Source organism: Lytechinus pictus, chromosome 8, assembly GCF_037042905.1.
Source record: "Lytechinus pictus isolate F3 Inbred chromosome 8, Lp3.0, whole genome shotgun sequence".
NCBI classification, from domain to species: Eukaryota; Metazoa; Echinodermata; class Echinoidea; order Temnopleuroida; family Toxopneustidae; genus Lytechinus; species Lytechinus pictus.
Window position 1 is genome coordinate 12,613,655 of NC_087252.1, and position 20,071 is coordinate 12,633,725.

A 20,071-nucleotide genomic window follows, 5' to 3' on the forward strand; every position below is an offset into this window, starting at 1 on the left:
TATTAACAGTTATCATCTGATAAATACTTGAATTAATTTGCACTCTTTATTATTAAAACATACTGTAAAAAGTCCTCTTAATAACCTGGACTAGATGAGTAAGAATAATTGGTTACAGCCCGATAGACCGCGGGTCCGTTAGACCGCGGGTCCGATAGACCGCGGGTCCGATAGACCGCGGGTCCGATAGACCGCGGGTCCGATAGTCCGCGGGTCCGATAGACCGCGGTGTGTGTAAAATTATGATCAGGATCTAGTGAATTCCAATGTCATCAAGAGGTCAAAAGGTCAATGATACGAGTTCATGGGGTTCTATAACGATGACCTACAGGACAATCGCCCCCTGACATCTACTTCAAGGAAAATATCATCCCCATATTTTTATCGTCGGGGATTGTTACCCCACCCCCCCCCCCCCCGGAAATTTACCCTCTAGACGCCATACGGAGCCTCTAAAATGCCATCGACTTGACGACATGGCGACTAAATAAGCATATTATGTCCGCATGGCGAGATACGTTATCCTGCCAAGTCAGTCTACTTATAAAAGTAGCGGAAGCGGTGGGGGGGGAGACCTTTCCCCCTAAATTTGAGGTGGGGGACGGTCCCCCCTAGATTTTTAGTTGAGAACCTTTTTTTTTGCTTGTCAAAAAATGTTGATGGTCCCTACGACAATTTTGGTTGATTTGCTTGTCAAATGTTTACCTGTGTCCATCCCAAAATTTCAAGTGGACCCCGTAAATGTTTTACCTTCCGCCGCCAATGATTAATTAAGACATGGTAAGATAAAGTACCACGCCATGTCGTCACGTTGATGGCATTTTCACGGCTCCGTACAAGGGGTAATTATCTGAGGTAATTGTCTGGAGGGTAAATTTCCGGGGGGGGGGGGGGGTAACAGTCCCCGGCGGTAAAAATATGGGGATAATATTTTCCTTGAAGTAGTTGTCAGGGGGTGATTGACCTAATTGGGTTACTGTTATAGAACACAGGCGCGGATCCAGGATTTCGTGGGGAGGGGGGGGGGGGGGCAAATTTTACCTGATGTTTGGCGTCCGTGTGTACTTTTCGAGAAAAAAATGGCGCCCACTCCCTCCTGGCCAGGCTAACCTAAATGCCTTAAATGGATTTTGAATTATCTTATAATCACATTAAAAAAATATAAAGAACACTTTTTAATGTGTTCTTGAAAAAAAATCCATAAATATATAATGTAATATCAATGGGAGCGCGAAGCACGAGTGGTTTTGGGGGCTTTCAATTTGGTTTAACTACTTACCAATGTAGGCACTACTAGAATATTGTGTGAACCCGAGCTGTATGGTTTATGTACTGTTGGTTTAGTATACCCTTCAATAATATTAATGATAACCTCTTGGGAATAATGCAATCTCGACTTATTCTCCTTATCAGTGGCGTATTTATTCAGCATGGGTGCACGGGGGGGGGGGGGGGGGTGGCGAGGGCACCAAGATATAAAAAATAAATGAAATGGAAAGGTGGTAGACGTTAAAGAAAATCTGAGATTTTATTCTTAAAAACACATTGAGGTATCTCACAAGGCCTAAATAAATAATGAGAACGCGAAGCGCGATCTTATTTTTTTATTTTTCCTGTATTTTTCCTGAAAGCCTAAGTCAGGGGCGGACCCAGCTTCCGCCTATTGGGGGATGGGCCATTTTTTTTCACCCATATTTTCCCCGATCGGCGGCTCAAAGTTGATTTTTTTTCTTTGAAGGGGTTGTCCCAGTGGTGTAATGAGCCAATAATTTCGATGGGGCTCGATATGGCGTATCGCATAAAATTGATAAGAAGTTGCCAGTGAGCGAAGCGAGCAAGCAAATATGTTGACATTTCTATTACAAGAATACAAGGTTGTGATATATTTTGACATAATATTTGGAAAATAATATTATATTTCATCCTCGTCCCTTTCCTTTTCTCTCTATTTTTTCTTAGTCTTGATTCTCTCCTTTTTTTGGGGGAAGGCAAAACGCCCATGTCCCAACAGTCATTTCCTAGATTTAATTTATAAGCAACATAATGCGAGCGCGAAGCGCAAGCTGAACATTTTTGATATTCCAATCTAAAAAGATGAGATTTCAAATCACCCAATGGGATATTCGATTCATGTCTGTCAATCATGAAAAAGGATGGGTAATTTTTGGTGTCTTCCTACAATAAAATTTTTGATATTCTGATTCGAAACTGGATAATTTTAGCACGTTTTGAATAAGATCAAGCTTTGTATCTCAAAAAACATGCGTGCGCGTGTTTTAGAGTTAGACAGAATCCTGGCAATCTGAATACATTTCATTTTTCATCATAAAAATCAATAATGCGAGCGCAGAGCCCGAGCTGAAAATAACATGAAATTCCGATATGAAAAGGGTCAATTTAAGCACTGTGTACAGCACTGTGTATATAGGGAAATTTGATAGCAATATATAAATAATGCGAGCGCGAAGCGCGAGCTGATATTCTATTATTATTTTGACCTAGGATCAAGACATTTTAGGCCTAAAGACATTTTGTCATCATATAGGAATAAAGACTATCTTCTATTTCTTTTCCTAAAACGTGTTAATATTTATTTCTGAAAAAGGGACAATTTAGTTATTATGAATTCATACAAATTTTATTTCATATTTACTAATCTGTTAAACCTAATGAGTGTGTGAAATTTGTTGACAGTGCATGAGGCCTGAAAACTGGATATTTTAAGTATTTTTTGTAATCATGAATAGGATTCATTGGTTGATATATTTTTAGCAAATAATGCGAGCGCAAATCGCGATCCGGATTTTTTTAATGAGGGGATTTAAGTAGGTTGTTATAGAATTAATATATAGGTATACATAACTCACCAATCAAAATGCGAGCGCACAACGCTAGCTCATAGGCCTTTATTATTTTTTACGATCGAGACACCTGAAAAGGTATATTTAGAGAATCTTATATGAAATACAAAAATACAATAGGTAGGCCTACTTGACAAATAGTGCGAGCGCTCAAAATGTTGCAAATGTTGATTCAAACCATAAAACGGACATTTTCCAGAGCACTTAAAAACATAAATTGGTAAATAAAACAAAATGAAAGATCGATGTCCGAGCTGAATTATGTTTTGTATATTGATATCAAAACTTGATAACTACATATCAGCCTATTGAGCAAGATATGTATCTCATCGAACAGGCAATGCGAGCGCGATGCGCGACCAAAACTTTAATATAGTGACATTAAATATTTAAAAAAATTGTTTTCCAAGTCTTCTCCTGACCTTGTTTTATTCACTCGTCTTCCTCCTTTTATGTTTCGTCGTCTTTTGTCTCCTTTCTTTCCCTCGTTTTTCCCAATTTATTTGGTCTGTCAATAGGGGGAGGTTGCCCTTAGGTCGCCTCGATCCGCGTATGTTAGTAGTTGTTATGATGAACACGATGCATATTTTTAAGAAATGAATGCGACCGCGAAGCGCTAGCTGAAAACTTTTATAATGATTAAAGGAAAAATACATTTTCAGTTGTCAGGTTAGAATATCAAATATTTTCAGCTTGTGCTTCTCGTTCGCATAAAAATCTGTAAGGTCGGGATGCGTATATGACTAAACAATTTATTGATGCCAGCGCGAAGCGCGAGCTCAATTTTTTACATACTGACTTAAGAAGGACTAAGGTATAATTCCTATTCTAATTGTCCCTTTTCTCTTTTTTTTTCTGTTTCTTACTCTTTTTGCGCCACCAGGGGGGGGGGCAAAATCATTGCCCCCTTGATCGGCCTATGTATGTTGACTTGAAAAACACTAACACTTACATGTGGGATTGAAGCAGAGGACGCATACCTCATTAATCAAATATTGTGAGCGCGTAGCGCGAGCTGAATTTGATAATAACCCTTTTTGTGACCCTGAACAGGGTATCTATCTCGCTAAACAGACTTAAAACTCGAAAATATTGTATTTCAAGTCAGCCGCATTAATTTAAGTTTTTTTGGGCAGGACATATATTTCACTATAAACAGGCAATACGAGCAATGTTGCGCCCCCGGTCGAAAATGAATTTGCATGAAGCCCTCTAATTTCAAGGTCAATTTGGTGCCCCGCTAGATCGAACATCAATTCGGCGCTCCCATAGTTCGAACATCAATTTGGCGCCCCCTCCCAGTTCAAACATCAGTTCGGCGCCCCATAGTTCGAACGTCATTTTGGCGCCATCAAATCGACGTTCAGGTCAACATCTTCCTCTTCCGTTTCCCATCTCGTTTTTTTTTCTTCTTTCTCTTATCCTCATTCCCCTTCCTTCCTTTCTCTTTCTTTCTCTGTTTCTTTCCCCCTCTTCCTTTCCCCCTTTTTTTCTCTTTTCCCCCTCTTTTTTTCCCCCTTTTCTTCTCTTTTTTCTGTCTTTTCTTTCCCCATTTTCCTTTCTCTTTTCTCGTTTTTCCTCTCTTCCCCTATCTATCTCTTTTTTCTTCTCTTTTCCTCTCTCTCTTTTCTTATCTTTCTTCCCATCTTCCTCTCTCTTTAAATATTATTATCTTCCTTCCTCTTTTTTCTTCTTCTTTTCCCCCTTTTCCTTACTCCGTTCTTTTCTTTCTTTTCCCTCTTCCACTTTTTATTCTTTCCCCCTTTACTACTACCTTTTTCTTTCTCTTTCCTTTCCCCTTTTTTCTCTTTTAATATTTTTTCTTCTCTCCCTCCCCTTCCTCCCTCTCTCTCTTTCTTCTCTTCTTTTCCCCTCTTCCTCTCTTTCTCTTTTGTCTTATCTTTCTTCCCATTTTCCTCTCTATTTAAATATTCTTCTCTTCCTTCCTCTTTTTTTCTTCTTTTCCCTCCTCTCTTTTTTTCTCTTCTTTCCCCTTTTCTTCTCCCTTTTTCTTTGTCTTTCCTTTCCCCTTTTTCTTCTCTTTTTTTCTTCTCTTCCTTTCTCCTTACTCTCTTTTCTATTCTCTTCTTTTCCCATCTTCCTCTTTCTTTTTTTATTCTTTCCCTTTTCCCCTCTACCCCCTCTTTTTTGAGCTGGGGGTGGGGGTGAGGCAATTCCCCCTCGTCCCCCCCTCCATGCATCCGCACCTGATAGAACCCCATGGCCTCGTATCATTTGACCTTTGGACCTCTCGATGACAATTGATATATCTGGGGCCCGTTGCAGAAAGAATTGCAATCAATCGCAACTCTAAAAATCATGCGCAAGTCCCATATGCGCGTTGTTGATTGGTCGAAAATCAAATTGCGCATGATTTTTTGAGTTACGATTGATTGCAACTCTTTCTGCAAAGGGCCCCTGATCATAATTTTACACACACTGCGGACTATCGGACCCGCGGACTATCGAACCCGCGGTCTATTGGACCCGCGGACTATCGGACCCGCGGTCTATCGGACCCCCGGTCTAACGGACCCGCGGTCTATCGGACCCGCGGTCTAACGGACCCGCGGTCTATGGGGGTGTCCCCGAATAATTTACAACACCAGCTTATTTTGTTCTGTTCTCTATTTTTACCATGCAGGTTTCCCACTTCCCAAGCTGTTTAAGTGCTGGTATCACATCAAGTGCCAAGACGGAAGAGAGGCCAAGTTAATGAAAGTAGTTACTTCATTGCAAAACACATTAAAAATGAATTAATTTGAATAGATATATTAACAAAACTTTGAATGTTCTTTAACCTGCACATCTGTAGAAGAGTCCAGTACAAGTTCAGGTTCATCAACAAACAATGACATTATAGTATACAAAATTTCACACAAAATAAGAATTTTTTTTTCCAGTGGGCAAATGTATCACCTTTTATTGATTTTTACTACTACTAGTTCTTAGTAGTTTTCATTAAATTAATTATGATTTCCAGTTTAAAGGCCTATTGTATACAAGACAAAAAATTATATTTTGAAATAAAAATCATGCATAGATAAATGTTAATAAAGGTGATCAGAGGATTAGGAAATAATATTAGTATCACCCATGGACCTCATTTCATAAAGAAGTTATTGCTATTGTAATTTTGTCATTATGACAATTACCATGGTAACAGGGCTGAGCAAGAAATCAAGGTTTTTATTGTAGCTGCAACGGGCTTGGACAAAGTTACCATAATCATAATGCTTGAATAATTATGTAGGGATATTAAGTTGCATTTATTGTTATGTTACTTTTTAAAAAGTTTTGAAATTGGTTACCTCTGTCAAAAAAATATAAATAGACTATATTTAAAAAAAAAAGATTGAATTCTAACCACAGTGACAGTAAACAATATCAAATTTTGTGAATGATTCACTTATGTATTGATTGGGAAAGGCACTCTTTGGAGATTCTGGAATTATGCCCCCTTTCTTATGAGGAGAGCTCTCACATCAGTAGAATATTTTTTGTCAGCAAAATTGAAAGAAATTTACCTTTTTTTGTGACAAACTTTTGTGGAAAAAATAAACAGAATATCACAGATTTTTATGCTATTTTATGAAATCCTGGATGCATCCCTCATATTAGTTATTAGGCTCATCGACATCTTTTGAATGAAATTTTAATAAACATTTTATATTATGACTTAAGTGTAGAAAAATGTACTTAATCCTATATATTTAAAAAAAATAAGATTTAATACTTGGTAGACTCCGGGGATAGACTCTAATTATTATTGTTTTGTTATTATTCTGAAAATGTTCAATATTTTAGAAAATGGATTCCTTAATAAACGTAATATTGAATTATTATTATCTGATCTTGGTCATTTTCATTTATTAATCACTAATTTGTGACCGAAATTTTTTATACACAAATGGCACAAGATGCACTCTGTACTGAAATGTGATGATGCTTCTGTGACATCATGAGAGCAAACATCAGTTAATTAAATTATTCTTAAAGAGAAATAAGGATAAGAGTGGGAAAGGAAGTAAATGACAGGATAATTCTTTGCCTTTATGCATAGTTGTGTGTGTCAGTTTCTGAGAAAGAGAGAAGGGGCAGGAGATGGGGGGGGGGGGGGCAGTTAGTGAAAGTTCAGTTTGTTTTTGGAAGAAGCAATTATAAGACCTTACTGTTCATGATGGGTATACGGGGGGGGGGGGGGTTAACTCTACAAAATTTGGAACCTGTATATAAAAATTACACCAGATTCATTTTCAGTTGAAAATAAAAAAGAAATATCCTATAGCCTACGATCGGTTTGCTCTCTTGCCTAGATAATTTTGAGAATCCCTCTAAAATATTGTACTTAGGTCATGGTTATTGATATATGATAATGACATAGGGGTCGCCATTTAAAATCAAGTGCTCCTGACTGCTATTCATAATATGACCTATATTGGAGACTATACAATTATTATGTAAAAGAATTTGATTTGTTCTTATTTTTGGTCAAATTATGAAATAAAGGTTCATTTTGTTTTCTGCAAGAAAAAGAAAAGATTAAAAAATAAATAAGGGCTTCAGAAACATAAAGAGATGTCATCGTAATTACATTCAACCATTATTGTCAACCGAGGAACACTTACACGATTTAAGGGGAAATCATTATGGCAACATTTTCTTTGGGAACCTCTTCTGTCATATAAATAGTGAATGTAATAATGTAATGAAAATGGTATGAAAAGAGGGCAAATCAAGTTCAATTAAAATCCCTCTCATAAAGTTTCCAGTTATTGCCTTAACAAAGATCCTGGCCACTTGCAGCTAAAATAAATCAAAGATGCAGTAATAATCGTGACAGGCAAGAACAAATAGATCGATAAAAATATATTACTCTTAGGAGAAAAAAAAGAATGAATGAATGACATGATGTATTATATTCACAGACACCAACGATATTCAATCAGGTCGCGCATTATGCTAATTAGTGACAAAATGCTAATTTACATATTTTTACGCTATGCGCGAAGGACGTTCCATGACCACGCCTCCATTTCGCTGGTGTACCAAAACAGTGGCGGTGTCCATAGACTTGTACATGAAAAATGGGAGCAGTGTGCACTTTTGACACTCCAAAATTTTCTTCAATTCTGACCGGATGCAGAAGCAGAGTTTCACCCCCCCCCCCTGAAGGTAATGGTCACTGATGCGTAAAACAACGTTTGAATTATCAGAGATGGTACCCTTAGCAAACTCTGAAAATATGAGACCATAATGATTGAAAACCAGGGGCGGTATTCTGAGGTCATTTTATCTTTAAAATATTTTATTTTATCTCTTGAAATGAAATTAGTATTCTGAGATGCCCTCTCTCAGATAAAATTAAAAAAATTATCTTGCGTATAAATTTCATCTTGCGTACATATGATGATACGCAACAGAGCAGTACCTGTGTAGACATACCCATCGCGTATCTGGACATTGCAACGCGGGTGATATGCTTGCACCCAAGGTACTTGGTAGGGGCTATTTTATCTCCGCGACGTAGATTTCGTCAATATTCATAGGTGAATTAACTCCACCTTAAAGTTATTCCTGTACAATTAGGAAGTATTTCATAAGACTTTTCTTGACTAATATTGTCTTTGAAATGATGCTTGAAAAGATGCGAAATAGACTTCGAAAAAAAAATGAGAGTATTGCAATTTTTGTTAAAAATAAATCTCTGAAAGACGCGCAAGCGCATAGTGCAAGCGTATTTGAAGTCAATAATACCGTATTTACACTTATACCGTGTTTACACTTAATCGGCATTTGGTTCTGAACCAAATGCCGATGCAGAATCGGCATTTGGATTGCGTTTACACGATGTTACAGCTCGCGGTTCAGAACCGCGAGCCGATGCAAAAACCTGAAATGATACGCATACATACAATATACGTCATAATAAAGACAACGCTGGATCAGTGCGCTTACAATTACGTCACAATGATAAAGTAATTTAAATGCGCACAAATTGCCGGTGCAGAATCGGCTTTCTGTTTACACGTAGTAAAATTGCCGATTCTGCATCGGCTCGCGGTTCAGAACCTACTACTTTGGTGGTGCAAATTGCCGGTTCTGAACCGCGAGCCGATTCAAGTTACTCGCGTTTACACGTTGTGAAAAAGCCGATGCAGCATCGGCTCGCGGTTCAGAACCGCGAGCCGATTCAAATGCCGATTAAGTGTAAACACGGTATTAATCAGCTTTTGGTTAGCGTTTACACGTTGTTGCAGCTCGCTGTTCAGAACCACGAGCCGATGCAAAAACCTTAAATGATACGCACACCAACAATATACGTCATAATAAAGACAACGCTGGATCAGTGCGCTTACAATTACGTCACAATGGTAAAATTAAATGCGCACAAATTGCCGATGCAAAATCGTCTTTCTGTTTACACGTAGTAAAAAATCCGATTCTGCATCGGCTCGCGGTTCAGAACCTATTACTTTGGTGGTGCAAATTGCCGGTTCTGAACCGCGAGCCGATGCAAGTTACTCGCGTTTACACGCTATGAAAAAGCCGATGCAGCATCGGCTTTTTCAAATGCCGATTTATGCCTTTTTCAAATGCCGATTAATTGTAAACACGGTATTGATTGACGCAATCCCACGTTGTTGCCACACCTCCTAGCGGAATGGATTTCTATTGGTTGAGTGACATGAGAGAGCTACAAAAGCGCATTTGGAATTGGATAATGATTTAAAATAGGTGTGTTTTACAGAATACCTTTTCGGAGAGATTTTAAGGGTATTTTATCTCACCGATTTTAACGGAGATAAAATATTTTATTTTATCTGAGATAAAATGGATCTCAGAATACCACCTAAGGAAGTTATGGCCATTGGTAATGGTCACTGATGCGTAAGAAAAACATATGGATTATAAGGAATGATACAATAAGCACACCCTAAACATTTTAGACCAAAATGAATGAAAACAAGGAACTTATGGCCATTTAAGTATTTCTTTAGTTTGGAATAGAGGGCGCTATTTCTAAATGTAATGGTCACTGATGCGTAAAAGGCATATGGAAAATGAGGGATGATATCATAAGTCAGCCCTGAAAATATAGGACCAAAATGATTGATAACAACAAAGTTATTGTTATTTTACTATTTGTTGACTTTGCAATAGAGGGCGCTATTTGTAAATTTGATAGTCACTGATGCGTAAAAATTAGTTGATTTGTGTAAAATGATACCATTAGTAAACTTTGAAAATATGAGACCGAAATGAATAAAAACGATGTAGTTATGGCTATTTTACGATTTTCCTGCTATGCATTTCAATCAATATGAACATTTTGAACGTAGACTATCTTTTATTTGAATTTAGAGTACGAAGACGGTATTTTGTTCCAACTTACTGGGTTTTTTTAGTTCCAACATATTTGTCGGTAAATTTCAATTAAACTTGACACTTTTATTGGTAAATTGTGATTTTTTAGCATTGCGACTTTTAGAGCTCTCTGTAACGATAGTGAGGATCATGGACCTATTACGAATGGACATTCAAAGAGCATGACGAGAGCATTTTATGACTACCACCTGTTTCCAGCTGTCAAAATCGCTGTCTACCCCTTTATTTTCTCTTTACGCGGTTCTTTTGACGACCGCCCGGGGTGATTGTTTACGCAAGGTCCTTTCGGCCATTTTTTTTTAACAAGTCCACACCTAGTTTCAAGAATGCATATAGCATTTTCCATTTATTTACATGATAAAAGAGCACTGCTTTGCTCACGGGCATAGGTGACGTGGCTGAGGATCAAACCCTGGCGGACTTTCAAATGTATAGACCACTCGGCCACGGCACCACAGCCATTGATCGTCACCGATCGATCACTGGCCCTCTTTTGACCAAAGACGGTCATGTTTTAGCCCCGATTGCCAACAGGGAAAGTCCCTACATTACCTAGAATGCAATGCGCAATTCATATCCGTTTTTCAGTACATGCTTATAGACTGTCTGTAATGTGCGATTGTCGTCTGACCATAAAAAAAAATCACATTAAGTTTCATAAATCCTGTGGAATTTTACGCCGAAATGAAAATCAACTTCTGGGCTCCGTACCACAAAGGTTTGCGATGAATTGCAAATATGAAAGAACCGCACTGATTGGTCCCTGGTCAGTATTTTAAACCCTATGCGCGTGATTGATCGCTAATATTTGTGTTACGGAGCCCTGACCGAAGGTAAGCGCTACTATCGACATCAATATTGTCCGAAATAGATGCATTTTTAAAGGGTTTTTTAACGTCATATTTCAACTGCATCTTTGCCGTAAATATACTGATCTCAAGGTGATGTCAATGCATTTTATGTGCGGTTATTTGCGATGTACGTAAAAAATACGTTTATGCACGCCTGTTTTCTTGTTTCTGCAATCATTTTCATAGCGCTAACGTTCACTGCTGTGCGTTGCTTTTGATAAAGTGAACGAACACCATCGCAATGGGTAAAAGCAGCGCACAAGTGATTTCCGCTGTCCATCAGTGATAGCGTGTTTTGCGACCGGCTTGATGGCCGTGAGCTGCCAGCGCTCTGTTTATAAAAGGATTAGCGGTGACAGTCTTTGGCCTAAAGGAGGGGATTCGTTGAATGTCCATTTGTGATAGGTCCATGTGAGGACGGAATGGGCTGACCAGGGACCGGAAAAAGGTAGAGAACTGTAATTATAACAATAACAATTTCGTTCGCGCTACGCGCTCGCATCAATTTTTCGTTGGATACCTAAAATAAAGGTCTGGTTTTCAGATTAAAATATCGAAATATTTAGCTCGCACTTCGCCCTCGAAAGTGCTTATAATCTCCAGTTCTTAGGCCGGAATAACAAAAATGTCAGCTCGCACTTCGAGCTCATAGCTGTTAAGGTATATTCATCCTGTTCATAAGTAAATGAAGTGTTTAGAATGTCCGGTTTTCAGGTTGGAATATCAAAAAATCAAAGTATAACAAATATATTATAAGAAACCAATTTGTTCACGGTCACAAAAAATTGCTTAGAATATCAAGTTCTCAGGTCGGAATATCAAAATTTCAGCTCGAGCTTCGCACTCGCATAAAATTTCATTTTGTTCATAATTAAAGAGGAATCCAACCTTGGCCATAAAATGTTGTGTTGAGAAGGAGAAAAATAAATTAAACAGAATGGCGAAAATTTGAAAGAAATCGGACAAGCAATAAGAAAGTTATAGCTGCTTTAAAATTGAGATCACTAATAGTATGTAGATTTCAAATTGGCAACTGGGTAAGTAAATTATGACAAGGGGCAAGGACAACTTTCCCATAGGCCATGTAATTTATTATCAGGGATTTGTGGTTTTCTCCTAAGTATCCATTCCCCTGGGGCAGTAATCTAAATATAATCCAGGTAGTATATTGTTTTATGTACTCATGAAAGAAAATATAATTTGAAATAAAACTTTTTGGAAAAATGAAATTTTAGCCATAATATGTATTGGAGTACATGGAAGAGTAGTCCTTGCCTTACATCACTATGGCATCCCATATGCGGCCAATTTGAAGTCTCCACGGGTATAGTGATTACCAATATTTACAACTTTTAAAAATTCATAACTTTCTTGTTGTTTGTCCTATATCGTTCAAACTTTCACCTATTAATTTGTCTGATTTTTCTCTTCCTTATAAAAACAAGTTTTTATTTGGGTTGGATTCCCCTTTAAATGTAGTGCTCAGAATGTAAAGTTTTCAGGTTGAAATATTAGAAATTTTAAGCTCGCGCTTCTCGTTCCCACCAATTAATTGTTTTTAACTACCATCGTGTTCATAGTTAAAAAATGCTTAGAATGTACACTTTTCAGGGGAGAATATCTCAAATTTATAGCTCGCTCTTCGCGCTCGCATCAATTAATTATTCACTTAAAAACCAATTTATTCATGGTTACTAACAGTGCTTAGAATATCAAGTTCTTAAGTCGGAATATCTAAAGTTTTAGCTAGCGCTTCGCGCCCGCACGACTGCTTAGATACCCATCCTGTGAAACAGCTTAGAATGTTTAGTGTCCAGTTAGGAATATCATTTTTTTTTAGCTCGCGCTTCGCACTCGCATAATTAACTGAGGAATATACTCATCCTATTCATTTTTAATTGTACAAAATGTATCGTTTTAGGTCTAAATTTTTAGAAAAAAATAAGCTCGCACTTCGCGCTTGAAATCATTATTTTTATATTGTTATTTTAAACGGGTTTCAATGTCAAATACCTCTTTTATAAGGTCTCCGAATGAGCAGAATTGGGAACATAATTTAAAAACCTTAAAAGATGAGTAAAAGAAGTATTTTAATATAAACACTGCAATTACCACTTGATTGGAAATATATTGATCACGATCCAATACATACAAAAAAGAATTTATTTCGACAATAAAGTGCAATCACCCAATAGGAAATATCAGTGTCGTAGCAAGATCCCAACTGTTTTATTGGATAACCTTTCCCACCTTCAGTGCCACTGCCAGACCTACAAATCCAAACGTGTATGGGGGATAGGCTGCAAAATACAGGGCGACGAGACTGCGAGGTGCCCAAATATCCTTGTGTTTTGGTAATTTTATGACCGAATGTATAATTTATCGAAAATTAAAGACTGTGAAGTTGATATTTGGGCAATTATTATCAGCCCCGCCCCCTTTGAAAAAATTGTGCCTATATGTACGTCCTTGCCTACTTCCAGCTCCCCCCACCTTCATTATCCTTGTCGCTTGCCCCCCCCCCCCCCTGACGAAGTATGCCAGGTACGCCACTGCCCCCCCCCCCACCGCCTCCCCGTCATTCTAGGACCAACTTACCTGTCTTTGTCTGTGTTGTGGCCTTCCATACGCTCTCGATGTTGCGATTTTGCTGCGAACACCACCAAATCTCCAATGATTTTCCTCTCTTCTTTTTTCAATCACACCAGCCTGTACCAAGGGTTATCAATGTGATCCTAAATTATGACGATTCCCATGTTTCAAGGATTTATAACTTACTGAAATAACATCAAATACTAAAAAAAATTTGTCCGTTTCCATGGAATTTGAATTTTATGAAATGAATTTGGTGAACCAGTCGAATTACATTAACTTTAATGTAAGAAGCAAAAAGGTAGAACTTTATACCATTTTCTTGAAATTAGTCATGGAATATTACCAGTTAAAGCTAAGCTTATATAAAATGCTGCCACTGAGATTTAAGTTCAAAATTTCAAGTTCTATTCATTTCACCGCGAAATTTAATAAATATTTGCATTTGAAATCAAGATGATAACATAATAACCATACAAACAAATTTACAATACGATGCCTGTACACAACATGATATTACGGACAAAAATAACTTTACGCAATAGTTTCAAGTTGATCAAAATAAACAATCTTTACAAATTATCAAACCAAAATTACATCGATAAACTAACATTTTTAACAAACATGGTCAAAAATTAAACAAAGTGTTTTCATAACAAAACAAGACCAGACAAAACAGAAAAAAGGCTGTATACTGTTAGAAACTGATTGACTCGACTATCTGTCAACTAACAGTGCATAACGAAACAATAATAATAATAATAATAAATATGCAACATTTATATAGCACTTAATACAAATGTTTCTAAGCGCTACATACTATTACCCCAGCTTTAGCACGGCTACCTTGATCGGGCGCATCGAGCATTCAAGGAATTTCTTCATACCAGGTACCCATTTACTACACCTGGGTCGAGAGTGGCAAATGTAGATAAACACCTTGCCAAAGGACGCTAGTGCTGCGGTGGGGTTTGAACCCCGGACCTCGTGGTTTACGGTCCGGAGACTTATCCACTGAGCCACAATCATCATCTACATCATCAGGTGCTAAAATGTCGTTCTAGTTTATCAACTGCATATCATATAATTTGTGAAATATTTGTAATCATTGTAATTGCGTTAATTTGAGGCCATGCTAGTGATATACTTGAATCCCAAATATTTGTATGAAATTTTCGGCATTTTGCTCAGTGAATTCTACTCTATTTACTAAGCTATAAATACTTTCAGCCCGGACCATCCCTTTAAGTAATTTTTTTAGATCTCGAGTCTAGATTGTAAAGTGGGTGAGGATAATCTATTCTCTTTTTAATTTAGATTTTGACAAACAATACATGAAAAGCAATAAATGAGACTGATACGCAAACGACTGTGCTATTCACTCGGTTTGGGAGTGAAATGTTTTGGAAATCAACAAAAATATTGATAAACTTAATAAACAATTGTTAACATATATGAGTGATAAATGCTCTTCCTTTACTACAATTGTAATTAGTTTTCATAGAAATCACTTTTTTAAAAAGAACCCAACTTTAGTGACATTTTTAAAGCTTTGTTGCAGTCACCCCTGCGTCAGTTATTTACCAAAGCTGTACTAGTCTCGGTTAAAAGAGGATTATTATTTACAAAAAAAAAAGAATTTAAACCCGGGTTTAACCCAGTTTTAGTTAAACATGGCTATCAGAATACCAGAATAATTAAATTGCAATTGGACCAGAGGTGAGGTTAAGAGGAGGTTTAGCAAAACCAGGGTTAACTTTAGAACAGGGTAAAATTAAACGTCCTATCGGAATACGAGTCTGTGAGTTTTGTATCGCTGATGAAGACGTGGGATTGCGTCGAATATTTGTCAAATACTTGGGAATAAACTTTGAACTGCAATGCATCACCTCTTTGTTTCTTTTTGTTTCATCAGTATCCAACACGCGGAATGTAATATCATTTTATAGGCGCTCAAAAGTTAGTGAACCCCACCAGATAATTTTCATATTTAAAGTTCTGCCATGTTTTAGATATGTAGTTGTGAAGTCAGGTGATAACATATCATTTTTAATAAAGTTTGTTTCTTTGGGCTTGTCTAACATTGTGGTGTTGTTGTCTACAATCAACATACAGCATGAGAATGGGCATTTTGTGGTGGGGTTCACAAATTTCTGAGCACAACTGTATATTATATATAGGCAATTACGAATAGCAATGTATAAGGGGGGGGGGGGTTAACGTTACCCCCATTGGCCTGTGTCAACTGATCCCTTTAAGACTGCAACTTAACCGTTAAGCATTTGAAATGACAGGTTTTTTCGTGAATATCTTCCAAACTATCCACGAAAAAAAAAACATTTTCCACATCAAACCCTCACGTATTATTGTGTCGTATAAAAGTAAGAGTATAAATCAAACATACCATTCTTTTGGTGATTTGCGGTTTGAACTCACAAACATGTACAATTGACTTTGGGATATCTTGGTCTACTGGTCGACACTGAACTTCTTCTTCATCGGGAGATCTGTCACGTAGGTATATGGTCGGCTGGGCATGAACCTATAAACGGTAATTAGCAATTTTATCTCAAATCATAATAATTTCAAGGATTTGACTATATTCTACCAAGATAATGATTGAAGAGGTAAAAAAAATCAGAATATATTCTGACATCTTTCAAGACGACATCGATGAACTTGTTGAAACAAGTGGAGCGCCTCTGGCAGTCTCACTTGCATCACGCGATTCAATATAGCAGCAGTGCTGACTTTGAAAACTACTATAAAATAATTATTAAAAAAAAAAACATTCATATACTGATACAATACTACGTTCATTGACAATCAATTTCATTGGACCTTGATCATGCGACTTAAGACTTGTCAGTGATATCTGATTATCCCTATATCTACATTTTATAAATTATTTCTATAAATTTTGAAAGTTATGACAGCAATCTAATAATTACCGCCAAAATGACCGAAGTTCAATTACCTTAAATGACATTTGTCTTTAGTCATGTGACCTGAAACTCGCATGAGATGTTTCGTGATAATTGATTACACTTGTGTTCAAGTTTTATGAACTAGATCCAAAAACTGTCAGAGTTATGATGGCTATTCAAGAAATACCTCCAACGTGGCTAAAGTCCATTGACCTTGGTATTTGAGACCTTTCGTTTTCTGAGACGAGCCATGTGTACGTACGAGATTAAAGGTAAATGCTAGTTTTGGTAACGATATCAAAATGTGTTCGTACAGATTCCAATGAAATGACCACCAAAGTGTCTGTTTGTATAAATAAAACGTATGTGCCAACACAGGTAAAAAACACAGTTAAGTACCAGTTCATCCAACTGGTACTGGTACCAGTTGATTCCAGTAAGCGAAATGGATTCAATATGGAAATTTGAATACTGGAATCAACTGGAATCCAGTTGACAAATTGGTACCAGTTAGAAATACCAGTTGGCAACTGGACCTAGCTGGTACCAGTTGTCAACTGGTACTGGTACCTGTTAGGACCAGTTAGAAACATGAGTTGTCAACTGGTACCAGTTAGGACCAGTTGGAAACATGAGTTGTCAAACTGGTACCAGTTAGAACTAGATGAAAACACCAGTTATCAACTGGTGCCAGTTAGAACAAGTTGGAAACACCAGTTAGGACCAGTTGGAAACACAAATTGTCAAGTGGTACCAGTTAGAAACACCCTGCAATGTATAGCATAAACAAAAATGAATCATTTGTATATGTACATTCATGATCTTTCACTCTTCTCATCACTCCTTCGTTTTCCTTGCGCGCACACACATTAGAATATTGGTACCAACACCAACCCCCCCCCCCCTCTTTCGAGCTGTTATTTCAATTAATTATCTTCAATTATATTTACATTGAATGTCAACTCCTGTTATAACAATGTACAAGGACAAGTGAAATGATTATCCTTGCACATAAGACTGATGAAATGAATCGAGGAAAATTTGTCAATTTGTATTGAAACCTTGTTAATTTCCACATGCCCAATATAACAGGATTGGACTGTAAACTTGCTGTGGTAAATCAATAAAAAAATCCCTCAGTCTCTTGAAATCTGTACCAAAAAACATAAAAGAATGACAAAAGTCACAAAAAACATCTGGTATTAAAACTAGGAATTTAATGGAAAAAATTATGTTACAAACTATTGAACATGTAACAAGCTGTGTATTATTCTTATATTATGTGTCAACAACGATTATTAACTTGCACAGTAAATATGTAGTCAATCCAATTTTTACAAGCTAGCTTGGGGACGAAATTTGAATATAATTTTTAAAGGAATGATAAAGGAGTCTCTTTTAAATTATTGTTTGGGATCTTGGGGCACTCACTGCCTGTGAAGAGTAAACCTGAGACAGGTACCTTCCTTTCCTGTAGTGGCACTTGATCTTTGCTGGTAGATGCGATGTATCTGAAGATTAGAAAAAAATGAAAAAAAAAGAATAATAAGTACAGTGAATAATACCACATTTCAGTGTTGTAAAATTATATTTGCAGATAAAGATAATAAACGGGATAGTAAAACTTCTTCCAAGTTCCACATTTCAATGATTCAATTATGAATGATAGACAGCAAATCATCATTTGTGGAGTAAGTTCACATGGTCTTGGGAATACTTCTGAAATTGACGTCGCAGAGATGAAATTGCCCCGACCTTTTACCTATACGTTTATTAGAATCATTAAGACTTAGACTATGTATGTTTGCATATATGTATCTAGGAGTCTATGTTGCACATTATCTGCAAACATCTGATGGGTATTTCATGAAAGTTGTTAGCACTAAATTGTCAGTGCTGACTAATTTAGTGAAATCCTTGCTTTTGATTGGCTGAGAAGCACTGGCCTCTGACTGTTACTATGGTAACTGTCGGAAAAAGACATCTTATTAGTGCTGACAACTTTCAAGAAACAGTTCCCAGAACATGTTTGGATACGCAAGACAAAGCAAAAAAAAATTGAAATGCAAAATTTTATCCGCGGGTTAAAGGGATAGGCCGGGCTGAAAATATTTACATCTAAATAAATAGATAGAGTAAATTTCACAGTTTTATATTTTCTTACAAAAAGGATCACTTGCTTGCAGATCTTGTTGTCCTCACTGCCTCTGAAGAGTTCACGTGTGACAGGTACCTTCCTTTCCTGTACTGGCACACATTCTTTGCTGGTAGATGCGATGTATCAGAAGATTTAAAAAAAAACAATGGAGAGAAGAATAATCAGTATAGTGAATAACAATACATGTCTATACCTAAGGCGGGCAAGGGTTACTACAGTGTTATAACATTCTATTTGCACATGAAGGAAAATACATGGGATTGTGAATCAATGATTCAACTATAAATGATAAACAGCACATGTTCATATTAAAATGTGGAGTAAGTTCACTTGGTCGTGGGAGTTGGGAATACTTCTGAAATTGATGTCGCAGAGATCAGTCCTTCATGTTTATATTAATTCCATGGAGCTCAATAAATGGCTCTCCTTATTTTTTTTGAGGAGCTCAATCAAGAATTTACTTTCCTAGATGCACTCAATTTAATACAGAACTAAACTATTGTCGCTTTTTCTTAAAAATGTAAATGCAACAGTTGTGTAGCTATTAATTAATATGCGGTGAAACTTGGCTTGGGTCATAATTCATTACACTTAAAAAATATCGCGCTCCTCAAATATTTGTTTTTTTATAATTAGGCCTAAAAAAGTGCTCGAAATTCATATTTTACATCTTTAAATCCATAAAATGGCCATCTTTTTTCCATAATTCTCATAATAGAAGATACGCAAGGACCCCAAAGTAAAATTCACATCTGAATTACATACCTTCTGCCTCCGTGCATGTAGGGCAGCAACGTAGGATTTGGATCTCCAAAAATCATAGAAAACTGTTAACTTACTTGATGAGCCTACCGCGAATGTCTTAGCTTACAAGTCTTGTCCAAATCTGACCCATAATGAATTATTAAACGACTTTTTTTCATGTTCTTTATCGCACTCGATAAAACTGCGTTGCAGTGCAAACGACGTCGATGGCCTTTTCAAATTGGCGGTTTTTTACGGTAGGTGAATTTGCATATACCATATTTGCATATCAGTTCGCAGGCCCGCCCGCGCCCGACAAGCGAAGGAAACTGCAGAGTCGGAAATTTTGACGGGGGGGGGGGGGGGGGATGGGGGCAAGAGAGAAGTTTTTAAATTGATACGAACTTCTTTAATAAAAACTTCTTCTTGTTTGATTTTGGTTGGCAACCGGTCAAGCAATGACGATTTTGCCACTGCTTTTGTAGCTTTTTTTTTCTTTGAAAGATCAAGAAAAGCAATAGCTTCATTTTTTTCTTTATTTCTATTATA

General features: G+C 37.0%; 1 long non-coding RNA gene across 1 annotated transcript; it reads right to left on the reverse strand.

Annotated features, from left to right (window-relative positions):
• Positions 1 to 16,104: 16,104 nt before the first annotated feature.
• Positions 16,105 to 18,879, reverse strand: LOC135154959 (uncharacterized). Its single transcript, XR_010294341.1, has 3 exons — positions 18,785 to 18,879; positions 18,052 to 18,131; positions 16,105 to 16,235 (listed from the first exon to the last, which is right to left on the reverse strand). It is a non-coding gene; the product is annotated as an uncharacterized LOC135154959 (long non-coding RNA).
• Positions 18,880 to 20,071: the final 1,192 nt, after the last annotated feature.